Source organism: Ailuropoda melanoleuca, chromosome 2, assembly GCF_002007445.2.
Source record: "Ailuropoda melanoleuca isolate Jingjing chromosome 2, ASM200744v2, whole genome shotgun sequence".
Classification (NCBI taxonomy): Eukaryota; Metazoa; Chordata; class Mammalia; order Carnivora; family Ursidae; genus Ailuropoda; species Ailuropoda melanoleuca.
Window position 1 is genome coordinate 84,336,237 of NC_048219.1, and position 9,369 is coordinate 84,345,605.

The following is a 9,369-nucleotide window of genomic DNA, read 5'->3' on the forward strand; positions in this document are numbered from 1 at the left end:
AAGCGTGGATACTAGAAACAACACAAGGTTCAGATGACATAGGGATGAAAGACAACAATGAATCATTTTCTATAAGCATTGACACCAAGGAAGAGAAAGGAAATGTTAGCATAGACACTGACAGGATTGAAAAAAATAATAATAAGGAGAAGAAAATAGCACAAGTAAAGCCAAGACTTTGATGAAGAGAAGACAGTGAATGATATTTTAATCTATTTTGATATTCCTGCTTGGTCAATACTACTTCCAGATGAAAAAAGTAATCTGGTTAAGAAAGGAAGTGAACCTTTTCAGAATAAATATGGACCTTTCTCTGCAGTTCAAAGACAAGAACAAAAGAGCAAAGGAAGCAGTCAACACTTGACAACTTCATGACTTTATAAATCTTTACCAAACACTGAAAAAAAAGCCAGCTTTTTCAAGACTGAAATAATTATTTTGTTTTGGCTGTAGACTTGTGTATGTTGGGGAAAAAATGAATACCCAATTTTATAACTGCTTTAAACCTGGTAGAAATTAAATCCTAAGGTCTGTGAGATATCTGAAAAAATATCTCTCCTGTTTTCCTTAACCATTATTGTTCATTTTATTTAATGACTATTACAATAATTTTGTTATATAGAGAATGGAGTGTCAAGCATGCTAGGTATGCCATTATTCATTAATAATAATTACTCAGTAATTCTGAAGTGATCATTTTGATGATAGACATATGAATGACTTGTTGAAGCCATATTATTTTTTGAGGACAAGTTATAATGTATAATATGCAGATATACCATAGTTTATTCTACTACTCTCCTGCATTTAGGAATTTAGAGTATTTCCAACATTTTGCAATTATAAACAAAGCTGTAATGTGCACATATATTTTCATTTTGTTGGAGGGAAACTTTAAGGTAAATTTCTAGACATGAAATTATTGAGTCAAAAGGTAAACACATAACTTAGTTGTGTTAGATATTTCTAAACTTCCTGCCAAAAACATAAATGCCAATTTGCATTCCTATCAACAATATGTAACTATTCTTGTTTCCCCAAAGCCTTAAGAACAGAATGTGTTGTCATGCTTTTTTTCATTTTTGACAATGCTATAGGTGGGAAATGATACCCCAGATTATAGTTTTGTTTTGTTTTGATTTTTGGTTTTATTTTACATTTGAGCAACCACAAATTTTATTAGCTTAACCATATTCATAAAAATTTTTTAAATTGTGGTAAAATACATAAAATATACAGTCTTAACTATTTTTAGATATACAGTTCAGTAATGTTAGTATGTTCACACTGTTGTGCAACCAATTTTCAGAACTTTTTCATCATGCAAAACTGAAACTCCACACTAACTAGACAACAACTACCCATTTCTCTCTTCCAGGAACCCCTGATAACCATTATTCTACACTCTATGAATTTGACTACTTTAGATACTTCATATAAATGGAATCATACAGTATTTGTTTTTTTGTGATTAGCTTATTTCACTTAGTACAAACGTCCTTAAGACTCGCCCATGTTGTATCATGTGTCAGTTTCCTTCCTTTTTAATATTCCCTCATATATATGTGCCACATTTTGTTTAACCATTCATCTGTCCATGGATACATGGCTATTGTAAATAATGCTGCTATATGAACATGAGTGTCCAGATATCTCTTTGGGAAACTGCTTTCAATTCTTTTAGATATATACTGAAGAAGTGAAATTTCTGGATTACATAGTAATTCTGTTTTTAATTTTTTGAGGAATTGCCTTACTGTTTTCCATAGTGGCTCCACCATCTCACATTCCTACCAATGATGCACAAGAGTTCCAATGTCTCCATATCCTCACCAACACTTATTTTGTTTTTTTTAAAATAGTAACTATTCTAATGGATGTGAGCCAAAATCACCTTGTGGTTTTGATTTATATTTTCCTAAAGATTAGTGATGTTAAGCATCTTTTCATATGCTTGTTGGCCATTTGTATATCTCCTTTAGAGAAGTGTTTGTTTAGGTCCTTTGCCAATTTTTAATTGGAATATATAGTTTTGATTTGTAGAAGTTCTTTATATGTTGTAGATATTAACTCTCTTTCTACAGATAGATAGTTGATAGATGATAGATGATAGATAGATAGATAGATGATAGATAGATATAGGTATAGATGTGATCTGCAAATATCTTCTCCCTTTCTGTTGGTTGCCTTTTTACTTTGTTGATTGTGTCATTTGATGCAATTTTTAATACTGATGTAGTCCAATTTATCTATGTTTACCTGTGTTGCCTGTGCTTTGGGTAGCATATCCAAGAAATCACTACCAAATCCGACGTCACAGAGCTTTTCCCCTATGTTTTCTACTGAATTTTGCAGTTTCAGCTCTTAATTCTTTGATCCGTTTTTGTATATGGTGTAAGTAGGGGTCCACCTTCATAATTTGGCATCAGATATCCAATTTTCCCAAAAGTTTTTTTTAAGATTTTATTTTATTTTATTTTATTTTATTTATTTATTTTTATTTATTTATTTATTTGAGAGAGAGAGAGAGAAAGAGAAAGTGCATGAGCTAGGGAAAGGGACAGAGGGAGAGGGAGAAGCAGACTCCTCACTGAGCAGGGAGCCCGAAGCAGGGCTCGATCCCAGGATTCCAAGATCATGACCTGAGCCAAAAGTAGATGCTTAACAGACTGAGCCACCCAAGTGCCCCTTTCCCAAAAGTTTTTTGAAGAGTCTTTTCTCCACTGAATGATTTAGCACCCTTGTCAAGAATCATATGACCATCTATTCAAGGATTTATTTTGGTGTTCTCTAACCTATTCTATCAGTCTGTATTTTTGTCTTTATGGCATTACTACACTGTTTTGATTACTGTAGCTTTGTGATGAGTTTTAAATTCAGAAAGCGTGAGACTTTTAACTGTTCTTTTCCAAGATTCTTTTGGCTATTACAGGTTCCTTGAGATTCCAAGTTAATTTTAGGATGATTTTTCTATTTCTGGCAAAAAAGCAACTGGGATTTTGATGAAGATTGCATTAAACAGGTACATCACTTTGGATATTGATATTTTAACAATATTAAGTCTTCCAATCCATGAACACAGATGTTTTTCCATTTATTTGCATCTTCTCTAATTTCCTTTAGCAATATTTTGTAGTTTTCAGTATACAAGTCTTTCATCCCATGAGTTAAATTTATTCCAAAGTATTTTATACTTTTTGATGCTATTGTAGATGGAATTGTTTTCTTAATTTTCTCTAAAGATTGTTCATTGCTAATATATAGAAAAAACACAATTGATTGTGTATGTGTATGTGTGTGTGTGTTAGTGGTTATGTCATTTATTTGAAAATAGGTTTAAAATGTAATTTAAAATTTATTTTCATTTTTCATTTATTTTAAAATTTCCCAGTAGGAGGACTTTTTTTTTGTTTATTTTCAGATTAGAATTTTTTAAAAAGATTTATTTTATTTATTTGAGAGATAGAGCACACATGCAGGGGGGAAGGCCAGAGAGATAAGGAGGGAGAGAATCCTCAAGCAGAATCCCCGCTGAGTGTGGACCCTGACCCGAGGCTCATCCCAGTGTTGCAGGGTTGCAAGGTTCTTGTCTCACAGAGTTGAAGAATGAATCTTGCAGACACAAAAGGATGAAGTGAAGTGAAAGCTTATTAAGTGAAGGTGAGAACAGAAAAGAAAGGAAAAAAGCTCTCCAGAGTGAGAAGGGTCCTGAATGGGTGGCAACTGAGGACTTTTATGGTTGGTCTTTTATAGAAAACTGACCAGAGAACTTAAATCTTCTCGATGTCACCCCTGGCAGCATCTTGTTTACTTATCCTTTGGAGTTTGGTAACTTTCAGTGGTCAATTTGTAACTTTTATGAAAATACCTTGTTTATAACATTTAAGACAAACAAGGTGGTCTCCTTATGCTCCCTTATCTCTGGTTTTGTTTGTAACTATCATGAAAATATCTCATCTATAACATTTTTCTACACCTGGGATTTCTGTGAGCCTGGTCATGTAGCCCCCTGCCTATCTCTCTCTACCTAACCCTTCCTGTCCCTTACTCATCAGGACCCTGAGATCATGATCTGAGCCAAAATCAAGAGTTGGACGCTTAACTGACTGAGCCACCCAGGCACCCCCAGATTAGAATTTTTAAATCACACTTCTATACAACCTAATAGATCAACAAAGAAATCATAATGGAAATTATTAGAACTATGCATGAAGAAAAACAGCATTTGTAAAAATTTATGGGATATAGCTAACATGGTGGTTGAAAAAATTTATAGATTTGCCTACTAATACTGGAAGAGAAAAAAGTCTGAAAATTGATGTACTATGCATACAACTTAGTGAGAAAAAAGAACAACAGAATACACCTGTAGAGTGGAAGAAAATAAATAAGCTTGCTAGGAAAAACAGAGAGAAGGCACAAATATCAGATTTTAAAAGAGTATAAGAAAATGCACAAATATCAGATTTTAAAAGAATGTAATATAACTACAATTGTAGCAGGGATGAAAAGATAATAAAATGAAATTATGAATAACTTTATGTAACATTTAAAAACTTATGAAATATTTAATTCCTAGAAGAAATATAAATTATTAACTGTATTCAATGAGAAATAGAAAACCTGAATAGTTCTATAACCACTGAGGAAATTAAATGGTAGTTTTAAAAACATCTTACAATGAAAATAATAGGCACAAATTTTTGTAGGGAACTTTAACAAAACATCTATGGATTAGAAAATATAAATAACACAAAGCTTCTTCCAGGTCATGGGGGACTGGGGAGACAGAGGAAATAATCATGGTCTAATATACTCTTGATATCAAAACCAGACAAGAACAGTTTAAAAAATGAGAAAGAAATGTTATAGGTCAAACTCATTTATAAACATGTATGCCAAAATCCTAAATAAAATACTAGCGACTGAATTTAGCAATACACGGGGAAAAAAACCCCACTATGACCAAATAGGGAATATTTCAGAATTCAGTTTAGTTCAGCAAAGGGAAAACAATATACTGATGTAATCTATCTCGAGATAAACAAGAAAAATTACATGACTGTTTTCAACAGAGACAAAACACATACACGCACACACGCGCACACACAAAGCCCAGCATTCACTCATGATTAGAACTTCTGTCAAACCAGAGCTTAAAGAAAACTTTCTTAACATAATAAAGGATTTTTGTGAAACTTAAAATAAACATCATATTTGATCGTAAAATATTAAAAGCATTCCCCCAAACTATGTCTGATATCATCAATTGTATTCAGCATCATAGTGGAGATCCTTATCAATGGAAAAAATGTAAGAAAAAATCAAAGCATAAGAAGTGGGAAAAAAGACACAAAAGTATTGGTAATAGCAGTAATATAACTTATATAGAAAACAAGACATAATCTAGATATGTTAAGAGAAAACAAATACAGTGCTTGTCTGATATAAAATCAATATAAATTTATTTATGCAACTGTATAATATACCCTTTAATACAACAACAACAAATATAAGGTACTTTTGCTAGATATGCAAGTCCAATATTGAAAAAAATTATATTGAAAGTTATTAAAGAAGGTTTAAATAGAGAGATATACTAAGTTAATGGTGGGGAAGTCCCAAAATTATAAAGAAGTTAATTTTCGTCAAATTTAGTGAAGATCTGATTAAAATCTCAACAATGTTGTTTCTTTTTTTTTAAGATTTTATTTATTTTTTTGAGAGAGAGAGAGATAATGGGAGAGAGAGCACAAGCTAGGGGGAGAGGGAGAAGCAGGCTCCCTGACGAGCAGGGAGACTGACACAGGGCTCGATCCCAGGACCCAGGAACCACGACTTAAGACAAAGGCAGACACCCAACCGAGCCCCCCAGGTGTCCCCCCAGCAGTGTTTCTATGGAACTTGTTAGCAGGCTGATTCTAGAATTTGTAAATTACAATTTATACTTTATGTTGCAGTAAATAGTCAAGAATAGCCAAGTCTCACTTGAAGAACAGAGTAATAGATTTGCCTTACATATAAAAAGACAAATTATAGGCCTAGAATAATTAAAAACACATGATTTTGATACAGATATAGACAAATAGACCAGTGAAAGAGATCAGAGAGCCAAGAAATAGAACCATCTATTCATGGGTCCTTGGTGCATCAGAAATGATGGTCTTTTCAAAAAATGCTACTTGGTCAATTATCTAACTGTATTATGGAAAAATAAATCCTCCCTCAGACTATATACAAAAATTAGTTTTGTGTGTATTATAAATCTAAACATGAAGAATAAAAATAAAAGTAACAAATAGGGGCTCCTGGGTGGCTCAGTTGGTTAAGCATCTGCCTTCAGCTCAGTTATGATCCCAGGGTCCTAGGATGGAGACCCATGTCAGGCTCCCTGCTCGGTGGGGAGTCTGCTTCTCCCTCTCCCTCTGCAGCTCCCCCTGCTTGTGCTTGTTCTCTCTCTCTAATAAATAAATAAATGAATCTTAAAAAAAAAAAAACCTTGAAAATAAACGGGGGGATGGATGAAATAAGTGAAGGGGATTAAGAGTACACTTACAATGAGCACTGAGTAATGCATAGAATTGTTGAATCACTATATTATATAACTGGAACTAATATAACACTGTATAGTTAACAGTTGTTAATTATACTGGAATTAAAATAAAAAATGAAACAAAAGTAGTATTTTTTTAAAAAGAAAATAATGTAGGAGTACCAACCATAAAGGAAAATACTGATAAATTGAATAATATTAAATTAAAGAACTCCTGATAATCAAAAGATAGCATTAAGAGAATAAAAATGCAAGCTGTATATATACATATATGTGTATATACAACACATGTAACTAACAAAGGAGTTGTATCTACTTGAAATATATAATCCAGTGCAGGTATCCAATATATGTAAATTTCAATCAATAAGAATTTCAGACAGTTCATAGAAAACTGGATAAAAGGCTTAAATATATACTTCACAAAAGAGGATATCCAATAGATCAATACAGATATGAAGAGGTGCTCATATTTACTAATAATTAGGAAATTGCGGATTATTATTTATTTTAGTGTTTTTTTTATTATGTTAGTCACCATACAGTACATCCCTGGTTTCCGATGTAAAGTTCGATGATTCATTAGTTGCGTATAACACCCAGTGCACCATGCAATATGTGCCCTCCTTACTACCCATCACCAGTCTATCCCATTCCCCCACCCCCCTCCCCTCTGAAGCCCTCAGTTTGTTTCTCATAGTCCATAGTCTCTTATGCTTCATTTCCCCTTCTGATTACCCCCCCTTTCTTTATCCCTCTCTTCCCCTACCAAGCTTCCTAGTTCTTATGTTCCATAACTGAAAAAAATCATATGATAATTGTCTTTCTCTGCTTGACTTATTTCACTTAGCATTATCTTCTCCAGTGCCGTCCATGTTGCAGCAAATGTTGAGAATTCGTTCTTTCTGATAGCTGAGTAATATTCCATTGTATATATGGACCACAGCTTCTTAATCCAGTCATCTGTTGAAGGGCATCTCGGCTCCTTCCATGATTTGGCTATTGTGGACAATGCAGCTATGAACATTGGGGTGCATATGGCCCTTCTCTTTACTACGTCTGTATCTTTGGGGTAAACACCCAGTAGTGCAATGGCTGGGTCATAGGGTAGTTCAATTTTTAACTTTTTAAGGGACCTCCACACTGTTTTCCAGAGTGGCTGTACCAACTTGCATTCCCACCAACAATGTAGGAGGGATCCCCTTTCTCCACATCCTCTCCAACAATTGTTGTTTCTTGCCTTGTCTATTTTTGCCATTCTTAACTGGCATAAGGTGGTATCTTAGTGTGGTTTTGATTTGAATTTCCCTGATGGCTAATGATTTTGAACATTTTTTCGTGTGTCTGCTAGCCATTTGTATGTCTTCATTGGAAACGTGTCTGTTCATATGAAATTGCAGATTAAAACCAAACAAGGTACCACTACACATCCATCAGAATGGCTAAAGTTAAAGACTAACTATGTCATTTACTGGCATAGATGCGGCACACCCACAGTCCTCACGCACTGCCGGCAGAATGGTAAATGGGTATGACTATTTCAGAAATCTCAAAATATCTACTAAAGCTGTGCATACCCATACTTTATTACCCAGAAATTCTACTCCTAGGTATATACCCAACAGAAATAATGGCATGTTTTCTAATGGACATGTACAACAATGTTCATATTGATAAGTATTATTGATAACAATGCAAACTAGAAACAATAACTGTCATCAACTGTAGAGTAGATAAATTGTACTATAATTCATTCAATAATGTATTTCATATCTCAATGAAAATCAACAACCTGTTAAATGCAACAACACAGATGAACATCAAAAACATATTGTTGAATGAAAGAAGCTAAACACAGAACATTACATACATTTTGATTCCATTTACGTGAACTTTGAAAACAGGCAAAACCAAACTATTGAGTTAGAAGTCAAAATGTTAGCTATACTTGGTGGGTTAGGCAAGGAATAGTAACTGGGAGAGAACATGGGGAGAACTCTGAAGGACTGGCATATCTTCTATATCTTGACCTGGGAGGTAGTTACACAGGCGATCATTTTGTGATAATTAATTTATTTACATTTTATGAACTTTTCTATATATGAATACACTTTGCACTAAAAAATGTTTTTAAAATATTCAGAGGGCACCTGGGTGGCTAGGTCGGTTGAGCGCCTGCCTTTAGCTCAGGTCATGATCCCCAGGTCCTGGGATTGAGCCCTGCATCAGGCTCCCTGTTGAGCAGGGAACCTGCTTCCCCCTCTCCCTCGCGCTTGCTGTCAAATAAATAAATAACTCTTTAAAAAAATATTCAGATAGAATAAATTTGGGATGCAAAACTTAAAAATTTTTAGAATCAATATAGTAGAATTCTTCATGACCTTAGGATAGAAAAAGATTTATGTGCAAGACTCAAAATATGTAAACCATAAAGGAAAATATCTGATAAATTTTACATTAAAATTAAGAATAATTTTTCATCAAAAGATATCATAGTGCTCACTTCAACAGCACATATACCAAAATTGGAACAATCCAGAGAAGATTAGCATGGCCCCTGTGCAAGGATGACATGCAAATTTGTGAAGCATTCCATGTTTTTATGTATTGTGTGGAGCATTTGGTGTTACGTGCAAGCAATGAATCATGGAACACTACATCAAGAACTAATGATGTACTGTATGGTGACTAACATAACATAATAATAAAAAAATGGGTTGAATATAAAAAAAGATATCATAAATAAAATGAAAAGATAAGCCACACACCCAACAAAGATACATAACTGAAAAATAATTAGCATTCAGAATATATAA

The 9,369-nt window shown here is 33.6% G+C and overlaps 1 non-coding gene across 1 annotated transcript; it reads left to right on the forward strand.

Annotated features, from left to right (window-relative positions):
* Positions 1 to 9,048: 9,048 nt before the first annotated feature.
* Positions 9,049 to 9,155, forward strand: LOC117801188. Its single transcript, XR_004623720.1, has one exon. It is a non-coding gene; the product is annotated as a U6 spliceosomal RNA (small nuclear RNA).
* Positions 9,156 to 9,369: the final 214 nt, after the last annotated feature.